The sequence below is a fragment of the Marmota marmota genome, unplaced genomic scaffold (genome assembly GCF_001458135.2).
Source record: "Marmota marmota marmota unplaced genomic scaffold, marMar, whole genome shotgun sequence".
NCBI classification, from domain to species: domain Eukaryota; kingdom Metazoa; phylum Chordata; class Mammalia; order Rodentia; family Sciuridae; genus Marmota; species Marmota marmota.
The window spans coordinates 31968833-31983543 of record NW_025999900.1 but is presented as its reverse complement, the minus strand read 5'-3'; the positions used below and the strand labels follow the sequence as shown (position 1 = coordinate 31983543).

Sequence of the window (14711 nt, the reverse complement as noted above, 5' to 3'; positions counted from 1 at the left end):
AGAATAATGCATACTGATCCTAAAGGCAAACTAATTGGGATCCAGAAATAAATGGGATATTTAAATCAAAGAAATAGGAAGGTGATTTTTGCTTGTTTGTTTGTTTGTGCTTATATGTGAATATAAGTTACAAATTACCTGGTAAAGCCTTAAGCAAGAATGACGTCTATCAGGAAACAGAAGAAGAGTGGGGAAACTACTGATTATGGTTTGGTTTAAGATAAGCAGAATTGCACAGTAGTGGGACTACGTGAAATTGGAGTTTAAGAGAGAATCTTAGAAAAGAAAGATCAAATGATAACTAATTCCAGATTATTTTCCACTTTTCTCTGTGACAGGAGAAAGGTCATTTTGCATAGGAACATTAGCTAGGATTAAGCATAAACCTACTCATTTTTTTGAAGAATTTTAGAGTTGACCACTTATTTAATTTTAAAAATTTTACTTGACCCACTAAAATGTTCCAGAAAATATCTTAACTGAAAAACTGAATGAACCATTAAAAAGGAAGAAAAAAAACTCAGAGTTAAAAACTGAAATAGTTAAAACTGAAATATATATCAGGTAGTATACTTTGGGAGATTATATTTTTCATCATTACTTTTCTTATTTGATAAATGATGGCTATACATATTAGATGTATTTTCCTATCTTCTGATTTCCCTAATATATGCAGAAAAACAGAATTCTGACCTTCCTAATATCAAATTTTCATTCCTACACAAAACATTTTTAAAAATGTATTTTTATATAAAGCAAATTCCTTTGAATTCCTGCAATGTCTGTGCTAAGGAAAAAAATCACAGGAACAAAGTGTTTCTTGGTAATTAAAATTGAAAATCACGAGGCCATATTTTAATTTGTTTCCTGTTATGAAAAAATCTAACACAAAAGTTTACTGGCTTATGAAATACAATGATGTGAAAGTAATTATATATGTTGTAACTCTTGGGATCTACTATTTGAAATTCAGATTATCCTGAGACCTGTCATATGTATCATTCAATCACCAGGGTCTCAAATTAGTAAGTGCTAATGCGTAAAATTATCATATATTAAATATGAAAATATTGTCAGCCATCAGTGAACATTAAAAAGTAAGGTAAAAATTTCTCTTTAAAAAACAAAACAAAACATGTTTCCAACAACATGGAAAAAAGGAACAAAAAAATAAAAAAGATTGCTGGGATTTTTTTTGGCATATAGATTTATTTTGTTTCAAACCTTAACAATGCAAATTTGAGGGGAAAGGATTTTATCCCTGCTTGGTATATTACAGATACTCATTTGGAAAAAGAAGTTTTAAACATATAGGAAATTTTTCCATTATCACTACTTTAATGCTACTGCATTTTCTTCATTATCTAATTTTTGTGTATTTGTTGAATATATATATAATATAGTATATATGAAGAAAATATCTTCAAAATTCATTTAAGGCACTTTCTTTGTGGTAATAACATAGATAAATCATCAAGTTAGAATAATATGTGATTAATTTTAAATTATGGCACTGATTTGAGTTTTAGCAATCTCAAACTGATTCTGTTTGAGATTGCTAAAACTCATTTTGGTATTCTGTTGAGGAACAGCAGACATTTAGACCTGCCTTACCAATCAAAGCAATTTAATTCTATTTTATCTACTTTTTCAGGGTGCTAAAATCGGACCCACAAACATGAGCTAGGTAAGTGCTCTACTACTGAGCTACACCCTCAGCCCAAGGTAATTTTATTTATCATCCAAAACAGCAACAAATAAAGTCTGTCTGAAACATTTAATCACAAATATAATTTCACTTTAGTTTTCTATTATAATACTGTTGTCTCATAAATAACCCTCTTGGTAACCAACACCTTTTTACCATTTCAGGCCACCTCTAGAAGTAAAGTCTAAAACTCTGAAGAACCTAAAAATGAAGAAAAGAAAAACTCTCACAGTAGATAAATAATTGTGATGTTTTGTTTTTGCTTCTGTCCAAGTTACTTAGAATACTTAATCCCATAGTTGTCATAGTTGACTACATCAATTGAAATAATAAAAAAGAGAGAAATAAAGAAATTCTGAGGAAAATGCAAGAAAATCAACTAAGTCAAAACCAGAATTAAAACTTAAAGTAAACTTACCTAAAAACGAGTAAAGAGCAATACTATTGGGAAACAAGTAACAGAGGCACAAATAAACAAATTCTTACTCCTCCAATTTTTTTTGGAACAAAGAATGAAATAAACAAGTATACCAAATTATTAATTACTCAGTAATTTTACAAAATTCAATCTCAGATTTCTGAAGAGATTAATCGGCAACAAAATGGACTAAACCCATAATGGGGACTAGGACTAGGCAGTAAAGGGTTACCCAATAAATAAGTCAGCAGCTATCTCAAAAATAATCACAATCTGATCAGGTAGAAATGCATACAAGTTAATATAATAACATTTAAAGTATTCATAAGAACACAGTAGAGGGAAGAATTTATTCTAACTGCCCTGACCACTATACTACCTAACTTGGGCATTGAAGACTGAGTAGGATTTTTCACAGGGGGGAAAAAAAAGTTAAAAAGGACATTTTAAATGACAACACAGCATAGGACAAGGCATGGAATTATAGAAATAGATGAACATTCATAGAACATCAACCAGCCCATTATGATTTAAATGCAGGGGAGTGGTGATATAAAGCATATTACAATGGAAATTTTCCTGTTGTTTCAGTTTCAGCTAAGGACTCAAAGCTGAGATCAATAGGTTTCAAGTAGTAAAACTGAAGTGACAGATCACATATGCTAAGCTTGATAAGACTGTGCCCCAAAATTTCTCAGGAAATATTCAATTCACCAACACAGAAAAAAAAAAATAAGCATATAATGGAAAAGAGCTTTTACAGATTTTTGAGAAAAGAAACAGAACAATTATTCACTCTACAAATGGTCCTAGAATATAGGACACTCAAGACCCAGGTACCTGATTAGGGTAAAGAAAAAAGAAAAGGAGAGGGAGAAAGGGAAAGAGATAGAAAGAGAGAGACAGAGATTAATTCCAAAAGCAAGAGGGAAAGATAGCCTTCATCTATACCGCCTTAGAAATGGCCAATACTTTCAAATAAATGTATCACCTCAGCTAGGCATGGTTGACGCACATGTGTAATCCCAGCTACCTGGGATGCAAAGACAGAAGGATCACGTTGAGCCCTGGCGTTCAAGACTGGTCTTGGTAACACAGTGAGACCTTTGCTTAAAAAAAATTTAAAAATTTAAAAATATGTGTGTGTGTATGTTCACATGAGTGCACCCATGTGCATGAGCCATTTTAAAAGAAATTTACTTAGAAGACTGCAAAAAGAACAAGGTAACTACAGAAGAAAATAAGTCAGAGGTAGACTAGAAAGTCATAGACAAAAGAGGGCATTCAAAAAAAAAAAAAATCAACCACACACAAAAATAGTATCAACCACATTATACATTACAACAACTAATTACACCTATGTCATTTCCAGACATTAGGAGTCTGACAAATCCTGACTACCGGGAGTATGACCTATTTAGATTTCCAATATACATTTACTACCAACTAGCTCTTTCCTACATCTATTTCTCAAACTTTGGAAGACCCAGAAGTAGCATTTGGAGGACCCAGAAGTAGCACAGTGAAGAGACAGAAAAAAATGAGGTAAAAAAATTAATGGAGAAGTATACTAATTGGCCATGTTCTATACATTTTGCCATTCAGCCTTTTAAGCCTGCTTTGAGCAAGGATAATGTACGAGAGAAATTTTGAGTTAGAATTTCAAATTTTAACTTATTGGCCTTTTTATCCAAAAATTAAGTCTGTTTTTAAATATCAGAGAGTGACAAAAAAAAGGAATAAGAAAGAACAAGAGAAGACAGATAACATATAGGCAAGAGCAAAAACATGCAACAGAAGAACAAGGGCAAGAACTGAGAAGAGATAAAGTCAATTGAACAGTATTTTATCAAGAAAAAAAAACTAATAATATTCAGAATGGAATTGCAGGTACAGTGATAGGAAAAAATAAGTAAACTTTTGCTTATAGCCTTAGGCAGTCCATTTCTTAAAAAAAAAACTATTGTAGTAACTGGTGGCAAAAATAGACTGTAGACAGTCAATTTTGATATGATTATTACAGGGTCTGAAACCTCTCTTTTCAATACATAAGAATGAAAGTTGCTTTTTACAAAGGCATAATATCATACAACTATATATGTTGTGAATTTACTTACAGGGAGCTTACATCTACTTATAAAATATTCACTTACTTCCTGAGTTGCAGAAAGAATTTTAAGTATTGGCAAGGTTAAAGAAAACAGACTCCATCCTCTGTCAGTTTATATTTAATAAAGTAAAAAGGCAAATACCAAGGCAGGTACATTACATGTGGTAATTGCTAGAATAGGAATAAACAGGATCGTATGAAAGTTCATCTAACAAAATATTTAGGGAAGAAAGAAGGGGTTGAAAACATTACAGTGAAGGAGAAATCTATAATGAGGCCTGAGGGATGAGGTTGAGCTAGAGGATAGGTGTCTACAGATAAAGGGAATTATAAATAATTTAAAAGAAAGATAAAGGTAGACAAAAGTCCAAAAAAGTATGATATATTTAAGAACTAGCAAGACTTCAGTAAAAATTAACCAATATAAGCAGTTTGAAAGGAAAGAATAAGCCTGAAGATATAAGAAGGACCAGACCACATGCCAGGACAGGGCATTTGGATTTTGTCCTGCAAAAAAGGGCCACTAACAGGTCTTGGAAACATTCATTTCTTCATATATTACACATCTAGTGTATGCTAAGCACTCTTTCAGATATGTTTTATTGTTTTTTCCTCACAACAACCCTGTGAGGTAGGTGTAAAAATTCTCAATTAACAGTTTTTTTTTTTTCCTTTTTAAACCTTGAAGTTGTTAAGCAATTTACACTTGAATAAATAGCTACAAATGGCAATCAGGATTCCAAACTACACTACAGAAAATACATTAGAAAGATGATACACACATATATATACACACACACACATTTATCCACAAGACACACAGCAATTTCCGTGTTTAAGGAAATATTAACGCAATAAATGCTTAAAACTATATTAAAGATTATGAGGTTTATGACATCAATAGTTCTTGTGCGAACTTATATATTTACACTTTTCAACTAATTCAATTTATGTTGAAAAGTGCAAAATTCATAAATATAAGCAGAAATTATTTGATATGTAAATTAAGAGTTTGCAAGACTGATATGAGTAGAATTTTGCTACTTTTATCTGCCTAAGATTATAAGGGACAAAAAAAACAGAAAACAAAAAATTTCACATTTATTTCTAAAAACTTAAATTAAAATTCTATGTATTATTCAATGAATATAAATTATATTTTCTGTGGTAAGAAAGTGAAATACTAAAGGTTTATTAAATAAAGTGTTTAAAATATTAACCATTTTAGTATAAAAATAACTGCCCATGTAATATATTATTGCAAAATCATTTATCTATTATTGATTTAAAAATTTGCAGATTTAATGAGATGTTTAATCTCAATATCATATCACAATAATTTGTTCAAAAAAACTGATGAAAATATTTTTTAATATCTGTTTGGGTTGGATATAAAACTATGTTCCTAATTTGAAAGATTTTAGAGGATTTTATAAACCTAACAAAGTACCTGGAAATATAAAGTTATTGACTGAAACTCTCTTTAAGAATGTTACTTTTGGTGTGGATTTTATGTAATTTAAATTATTTAAAAATTTTAAAGTAACACAAAAAATAAAATCCACACCAAAAAGCTCACTGCCTTATACCTTCTTATTTCCTTGCATAATTCTCGGCTTTCTTTTTAAAGCTTCCACTTGAAAGCCATATGTTGCCAGAACATTATTGATAGAAGCACACATTACTAAATATTTTAAAATTCATATTATTTAGGCATATGCTTCATTTTTACTATTAAAACTGAAAATTATAATGGAAAATATAAGGAATAGGGATCTCATCAAGATTTAATTACTTTTAATCTAGCATTTATTTCTGAGTTACAAAACTATTAAGTTGAATATTAAGTAAGTAAAGATCATAACCACTATTCTAGCCCTTCAGATTAAGAGGAGGGTCCTCCCTTTCAAAAGAATCAAGTAGAGATATTGGGTACTTATTATATGTAATGAGAATAATCTTTAAATACACAAATGGTTCAAATATATAATACACAATTATCTAAAACACTAGGTTTATTTTTTATTACATAAGCAGTGCATTTTCATTAAATTCAAACAATACAGATGTGTATTCAATAAAAAGTTTCCACCTAATTCCCTTTTCCAAATATCATTCACCAGTTATATTAAAATATTAGATTCATGTGGCTTAATATTCAATCTAATTAGTTGTCAAATTATACTACCCACAAATATAAAATATAACATTTAATATCCTATATAATTTATAAAAATATAGAGCTTGTAAGCCCTGCCTTTTCACTAAAATTTAAAATGGTATTTAAAACATATCATCTGTTTCTTCAAATGATTATGATTATTTCCATCAATAAAATGAATGAGATTAAAAAACACAATTACACTGTAGAAAATGCAAAGGAACCAGTAATAGCACCTCAAATATTTCCTATGTTGATAAAAATAGCCTCTTGTTAGAGTTACAAAAGTATATTATATCTACACTATATTATTAAAATATTAGTGTTCACTTCATTTGTGCTTTGACAATTAAATGAAGTATTAAGTCCATGCAATAAGGAGTCTCATTAAAAATTTGAGTTTTTGTTAATATCTCTACTCTGAATACAAATTGTCTTATTTTTTTCTATTTCTCTTGATGCTCTGTATTGCAAACCATTCTAAGAATTGTACTTCCTCGTTCTCAAAAAAAATTACATTTTGAAACAGTCTGAATATCTTCATTATAAAATCAGAGATAGTTGAAAGTCTTCATAGGAAATCTGACCTCCCTTTTGACGCTAATGCACCATTAATTAACAAAAATAATACTCCAGAACAAAGCCAACTGTACTAAAAAAGTCTTGGTTACATAATGTCAGGTACAATTCTGAATACAAGAATGCTCCCAAAGTTAAAGAGAAAACACACATAGAAAGGGTCTTTAGAAAATAATTTCTTCCACCCACTTTATTTTACAAGTAGACAAACTATAGTTTGAAGTAAAATTTTACCTGCTTTCACTAGAAAGAATCTATAGACATAGATGTGCGCACAAATATCTTAACTTTCAACATAAAATTTAAAGTTACCTAAACCAAATGACATTAATTTCACACAATTAACGATTCAGTGAAAATCAAGAAACCCTGATTTTTTCTTTCACATAGAAATGTCTATTAATACATCAAAAAATAAATAAGTAAATAAAAACAAATAATACCACTATGACTAAAAAAACCCTAAAGTGATAAAATAGAATCAATTTCATTCTGTAACAGGAGACACAGAAGTTTCTAATGTTATTTTATCATCCTAAAAGGCATAAACATGCCAGACTACTACTAAAGAAAGCACTTTTATCAAATTGCTTTTACAAAAGGAAAAAAACTCATTAAATAAATGGGAGACATAGACTAAAATACATAAGTGGAAGTTCATATATTCACTGTTTCTCTTCTCTTATGCTTTGTTTCAATATGTTAAAAAAAATTCAGAGTTTCTAAATAAAGGAATCAAAAGTAGGTTCATCATAAACTGGCTGTTACAAAACTTTTACCAAAAGAAAGCATTAAACCTAAGACATAAAACACTGCAAAGTTGATTAATATGCTCCAGTTGAATTACAAGTTGATTTGCTATTTTGAGAAAACAGCTCTAAAATATTAAGATTAATTTGATTATTTGAAAATATGTAAAAACAATTTCTTTTAAGTTTCGTCAAAAGTGATGACTTTATAAAAGTATTTTAGCTTCACTTGCTTTCAAAATAAAATAATTTCCAAGGAGAGGTGCATCTATTATTCTGTTTGTCACCAATCAAAAATTAGTTGACATCAAAATAAAATTTAGAGCCAGGGAAAACAGTTTAACTGACCTCTATACATTTTGAAATGATGTTTCCCAGTTATTTGTTATTCTCTCTTATTGAGTTTTCCAGTCTAGGGCAGGTACACAAGAAACTTACAGTCTATGTAGTACTCCTAGTCAGTTTCACTCTGCAGATGGCACAGTGGAGAAATACCTTCTGTACAGGACCATGTACAATTTCTTCTGCAGATGTCAGCACCTAGGGGAAAGTGCGCTGTTAAACAGTTGCTGCGTTCCACCTCAGAAGTGGCTGCAATTCGGTGGTGGGTGAAGTGATTCCTGTACATATATACAGGGATGAAAAGTACTATAGAAAATGAAAATATTTCAGAACAAAAGTGGCTGTCTGAAAATTGTGCCACAGTAAGAGAATAATACATCATTCAATCACAAGAGACCTACACAGATGGTTATCATTCATTTAAAAACTGAATGTTAATGACTTCAAGAAAGGGAGAAATACACAATTGTTCAATTCACAACATAATTATAAACCAAGCATTAAAATATATGTTTAAAAAATAAACCCCCAACATTTTATAGTGATTTATAACATGATTTCTACAGTAATTTACCTAAAACTAAACAAGTACATACAGTAAGGTTTTTCACTCTATCCAACTACTTTAAATGCTTTTGTTTGAAATGACAATTCAGGGGGGCAAAACAGTCCAAAATAGATGAGATACTGAAATTGAAGCACAAACAACATGAAAATACCTAAAAATAAATATAAGAAAAGCCATTCTGAAATTCTGATTTTATATTGTAAAACCAATTTTATGAAATAACTGGTCATCAACAACTAGCTAAATTATTTTTCATGTAATAAGAGCTTTAAAAGTGATCTCATATGAAAGGACAACTTTTCTTCTCCAAAGTCAAACTGAATTAAAATCTAGACAGTATTTATTCTTAGCCGATATAAACAGTTAATTAAGAATAAGAAAATTTTAGTTCATTGATACAGAAAATTATTACCACATAGTAGTTTAACTACCATAGCACATTTTCTACATGATTTATCTTTCATGGAATCAGATCAAATTGGACAAAGCTCTCTAAGACACCATGAATCACTAGGTTGGAAGGACTATCCTAAATTCTCATCTCTAGGCAAGGCTACTGTTCATACTACTCTGAGGAGGTAACTGTTTATTTCAAAATATTTACACATTTTCTTTCTAAAACAGATTATGAGTGCTTTGTGACAAATTCAACAAACCTGACTGCTAAATGTGTGTGTCCAACAGTCAATCTTTTCTGAATCTCACTTGCTACATAACAGAATTTACTTTGGTATATACTCAATACAGTTAAAGATACCTAACATTTTCTGTTCAGCTTTCTTAAATTCTTTATGAATAGATATCATTTCCTTTAAATAACAAAGGTGATAAAGGAAGAAAGAAAAAAAAGTTTTCCAGTATCCTTATTATTAAAAAAGACTTAGACCAGGGATTCCACTCCAGGATATACATAAAGAGTTTATGGAATCCAGGGATTCTGCAAAACTTTCATACTAAAATCAAGATGTAGTACATGAGTTCACACATACATTTCTCTAGGGGAAATGAGCCACAGGCTTTTATGAGGTTTCTCAAAAGGCTCTGTGACCACCTCCCCAAAAGAAACTACTCATAAATGATGTTCAATAAAATCAGCTGAATAAAGCAGATGTAATCTTTTAAAATTAAATGTGCAACTCAGCAGCTGTTACTTCTCATGTGAAATAAAGAATGATCAGGGGTGTTTCAATGACTAAATGAAAAAAAACTCCTATAAGGCACACAGTACAATACCAGATCTATTTATCATTGACAGTAGTAGCTGTTCAGAAGAGCTATCTCAACCAAATAATAATTGTTTACTACTATATAATTCCATGATTTTATTTTTGTTTAGCTGTGTCTTCTAAAAAAAATAATATCACAAGCCAACTAAGTTCCACATTATTTCAGATACAAAAATGTCAAATACAAGTTGTGGAATTCTGCCAGATATTCTAATAGTATGCATTTCCAAAAAGCCACATTGGTCTCTTTTTTTACTGCACTAACTAGAGAGTCAAATGTGGAAAACATTTAACTAAAATTGCTTATATAAAACAATTATTTTCTTTATTAGTATTTTATTCATATTGACAGTCAAACAAAAATTCTAAAATTAAAGAATTTTTTTTGGGGGGGTGGGGGGGTACCGGGGATTGAACTCAGGGGCACTCGACCATTGAGCCACATCCCAAGCCCTATTTTGTATTTTATTTAGAGACACGATCTCACTGAGTTGCTTAGTACCTCACTTTTGTTGAGGCTGTCTTTGACCTTGCAATCCTGCCTCAGCCTCCCTAGCAGCTGGGATTACAGGCGTGCACCACTGCGCCCAGCTCTAAATTTGAGAATCGGAAGGGGACTTTTGAAGGGGACCACATCTTTTCCAATGATAATACAATTAATACTTTCACATTTATACATCATTTTCCCTCATCCTTTTAGTTTTCTGTAGATAAAAGATAATAAGAATAATTCATACATGTACATCCAATAATTGATAAATATGCATTCTTAAAAAAGAATCCTTGAGCTAACACCAAGGAGATGAGCATCACCTTTTTAAAACACATTCAGAATGCCTAAAAATGGTATTACAAAACAGTGTGTATGGTGATCATGAAGAGTCTGGTTATTTTTAAATACTCATAAAAATGGTAAGTGAACTTGTACCATATCTTAAGGATACTCAGTGAGAAATAAAGATACTCTCCGAAATAACAGCACCCAATGCAAATATAACATTGTTTCTCAACTATTTCAAATATAAAGAATCTTTTCTAGAGTCTTTTTTATGATAGGAGTTACATTTCATGTATTCACACACCAAAAATAGCAGTAGGAAAAAAGGAAATAGGTTTTAAATAAAGGCATTGAAGGAAGAGAGAAACACAATTTAGTATTCAGAATACTGCAATGAAAAGAATGGGAGTGGGACAGTAGGGACCTGTGAGGAAAAGAATAATAATCACAGGTTCAAATGTGCCAAGGAATATCCAGATGCTTTCCTCCAAAGAATGGCATTTAGATAATTATTTTATTAAAAGTTCTAACAGTAACATCGAAGATGAATTAGAAATATAGACATTCACTGAGGTAATGATTATGGGAACATACATTTGGGAATAATAAAAGAACTTATGAAAAAATATATAATACTATGTAAAACCCTGTAATAGTAAAAGTTATGTAAGTCAAAGTTATTTCCTAAGATTTGACTCTAGAAATTAGCATCCATTCATTCATTCATTCATTCAATAGCAAAGAAACTGACAGTCTCCTATGGGCCAGGTACCATTTTAGGGACTAGGTAAAGCACTAAACACAGGAGTTCATGACCTGCCTTCTTGAAAATTATATGTAATAGAAGAAATGAATACTAAACTATTAAATATATAATATTCATTATGGAAATTAGTATGCAAACCAAAAACAAAGCAAGTCATGGGAACAGAATGATAAATACGTTATTTTAACAGGATACTCAAAGAACATAGAGGAAGCAGCATTTATTTGAAGAATGAAATGTAATAAGTGGGTTAAGATTACTGTAGACAAACTGAAGAGTAAAAACAAAGCCCTGAGATAGGCACATGCAATCAAAACTTGCAGTCAAATCATGCAGGAATTTCTGTGTCATAATAAGGATCTTGATTTTTTTAAATTATTACAAAAAGCCACTGCTGTATTTTGACTGAGGGAATAAAATAACCTGTTTAATCTTTTAAAAAGATCACATCACTTGCAGGAGTGGAAATAGAATTATCAGAGGTAAGTCTGGAACTACTAGAAAGATTAATACAATTCACATAACAGAATATCAGACGGGACTTTTCCTACTGCTCACGGACTAGCAATTAGAACACAAGTCTAAGAATAATGAGACATAAGTCAAGCCTTTCACAATTAAAAGACAGCCTTAAACAAGTAAGAGCCGCTATCATTCTATAACCTACACATCTTTCTCTTCTTCAGTTCTTCTTTACCTGAGAACTACTGTTTTCTGGCTCCATCTTAAAGCAGTCAATCTACAATCGTCAGAGTTTGCTTCACTGACTTACATGAAGTAAATCTTCATGAATAGTGATAATGACAAGTGTCCAAGCCAAATGAGAGTTGGTTTAAAAGACTAAAAAGAAGGGAAGACTCCTATCCATTGGATTTCTGGGTATGTGTTAGACTTGCTTATAATTCCATACCTATTTCCCTTCCCTGTACCTCTGTGAAGACAGCGAGAAAGATCTAGAGTTAGAAAACAGGCTAGAGAGAACTGGAACCATTACCTGCAATAACAAAAAACAAACAAACAACAACAAAAAAAAGTTTTACTACACAAGTAACTGAGCTTGAATCTCCAGTAAATAAAGACCTTTGTAGTCAGAGGCTATGGTTATACTGGAGAAGGAGAAACTGAGAAAGAGTAGAAAAGGACAATCCAAAATTGGATGGCAGAACATTCTAAAAATACTGTCACCTTCCCAAAATATTGTACATATATGTCCGATTAGAGAGCTAGTATGTGTTTCTCATCTACACAGAAAGCAAGTCAGTATGAGGCAGGGCAAGAAAGACCAAAAAAAAGGGGGACAACAAAGGTGTCACTTAAGAGATCTTTTTCCCTTTCTACCTCTGGACATCAAATACAGAAGAAACAGAAATATGACTAAAAGAGCAGATCACTCTATTCACTAGAGTGAGCAGAGTGAATGACCACACTTTAACCTAGTTCTATACTCCAATATCCTAGAAAAGTTCAAATGGCATTAAGTAAACAGGGAAAAATTGAATTTTAAATTTACTATAATTTTAAATTCAAAATAAATTAAACTGACCTTCTAAAATTCCCCAAAAGCTATGACATCTTGAGAGAGATAAAGAAACAAAAAACAAGTGATGTGACCAATCATAAACAAAGGTCATATTAGAGAAAAATAAAACAAATATAGCCCTTATACTTAATTTTCTACCTTGATTTATACTGCATTCTGAAATAGTTAACACCAATAAACTAGTGATTTTAATTATTTATCTTTTAAACTTATTCTATGATTATCAGGTTGAATACATTTATTATGATATTACTTTATTATTCTTAGTAATAACCAGCAGCTACTTGACTATGAAATTTATAAGGGATTTCTTAGATTTTTTTCTTCTATATATAAAATATTCTTAAAATTTGTAAATAATATTGTCTTATTGCAAATACTAAAAAATGAAAATAACATAAATATAAATATTTTGTGCATCTGTAGAGAATAGTAGGCTTTATATAAACTAAAAAGTAAAATCCCCTAAATAAGATGTCTTATCTAGAAGCTTGCAGATCAGAAAAGCTCTAAAAAAGGAAAGAATAAAAAACGTTTTTTGTTTTTTGTATTCATGTTGGACTCACTGAAAACATAATTTAAGAGAATATTCTAGTTTCATAGCTTAATAACAGTGTCTTCCACTTTTCATACATTTTCAAGCATATAACACTTAATATTTAAAGGTATATTCTCTAAAACTTCAGGTATTTCTTTTTTCTTAAAAGAAAATCAGCTTTTTACCTGTCTAAATTATGCATGACCTTATATATTTAAATGTCACATGTTCAGAGAATAGAAACTCATATTCCATTGATATTTATGTCTGTTCATGTAATCTTCCCATTCATTTTACAATTACGCATCATCCTAAGTTATGACATGTATATTCAATACATATTTTATCAGTCATTCCTTCTCAGAAGTACAACATGATGAAGAGAAAGTAATGTGAGTCAAAAATACAAAATAAAGTACTATATTATATACCTTTTTTTTTTTTTAGTTTTATTTTTTTTTTATTGTGGGTTGTTCAAAACATTACAAATTTCTTGACATATTATATACCTTTTTGAGTCTACTTTCTCATAGGCTGTAGAAAGAAATATTTTCAATTACAAGTATATTGAAAAATGTAAGGAAAAGCATACAAACTTAATTCATCCCAAGTTACATGTTAATTCACTATAAGCTAACATCAATCTATATGACTTGATAAGAATCAATTTGTGTGATGAAATAACTCTCCTTGCCTCAAGAATATTTAATTGAAAAAGAGTTATCACATCAAAAATCAATAATCTGCAATGGTAATTTGTAATTGCATAAACACTGGGACAATCTGCAAGTCTTATTTTACCATTGTTTGTAAATGTATAAAATGTGGTTGCTTCAATAAGAAAAATTCGAAGTAATCTGGTATAACACTAACAAAATATGTTCATGATCTACATGAGGATAACCATAAACTCTGATGAAAGAAATATTAAGAAGATGCACATAAATAAAGACCTATCCAATATACTTAGATAGAAACATAGTTGTTAAATTGTCAGTTCTTCCCACCTTTATCTACAGATTAAATACAAGCCAAATCAAAATCCCAACAAGTTATTTTGCAGATACTAACAAACTGATTCTAAAGTTTATATGAAAAGACAAAAAACCTGAAGAGCCAAAATAATACCGAAGGAAGAGAACAACTTTAAGACTTCTGTAAAGTGGTTAATACAAATCATTATGGTACAAGTGAAAAAAAAAAAAAAAAAAAAAAAAAAAAAAAAAAA

The 14711-nt window shown here is 30.3% G+C and overlaps 1 protein-coding gene across 3 annotated transcripts in view; it reads right to left on the bottom strand.

Annotated features, from left to right (window-relative positions):
- The window catches only part of Nova1 (NOVA alternative splicing regulator 1), a 136665-nt gene that overhangs the window by 84801 nt on the left and 37153 nt on the right, over positions 1–14711 (bottom strand). The window contains exon 2 of one of the 3 annotated variants that reach the window (XM_048798727.1): positions 8164–8265. The exons of the other annotated variants lie outside the window; for them this stretch is intronic. The gene's annotated coding sequence lies outside the window, so the exon portion shown is untranslated. The remainder of the gene's footprint in view (positions 1–8163; positions 8266–14711) is intronic. 3 annotated transcript variants of the gene reach the window in all.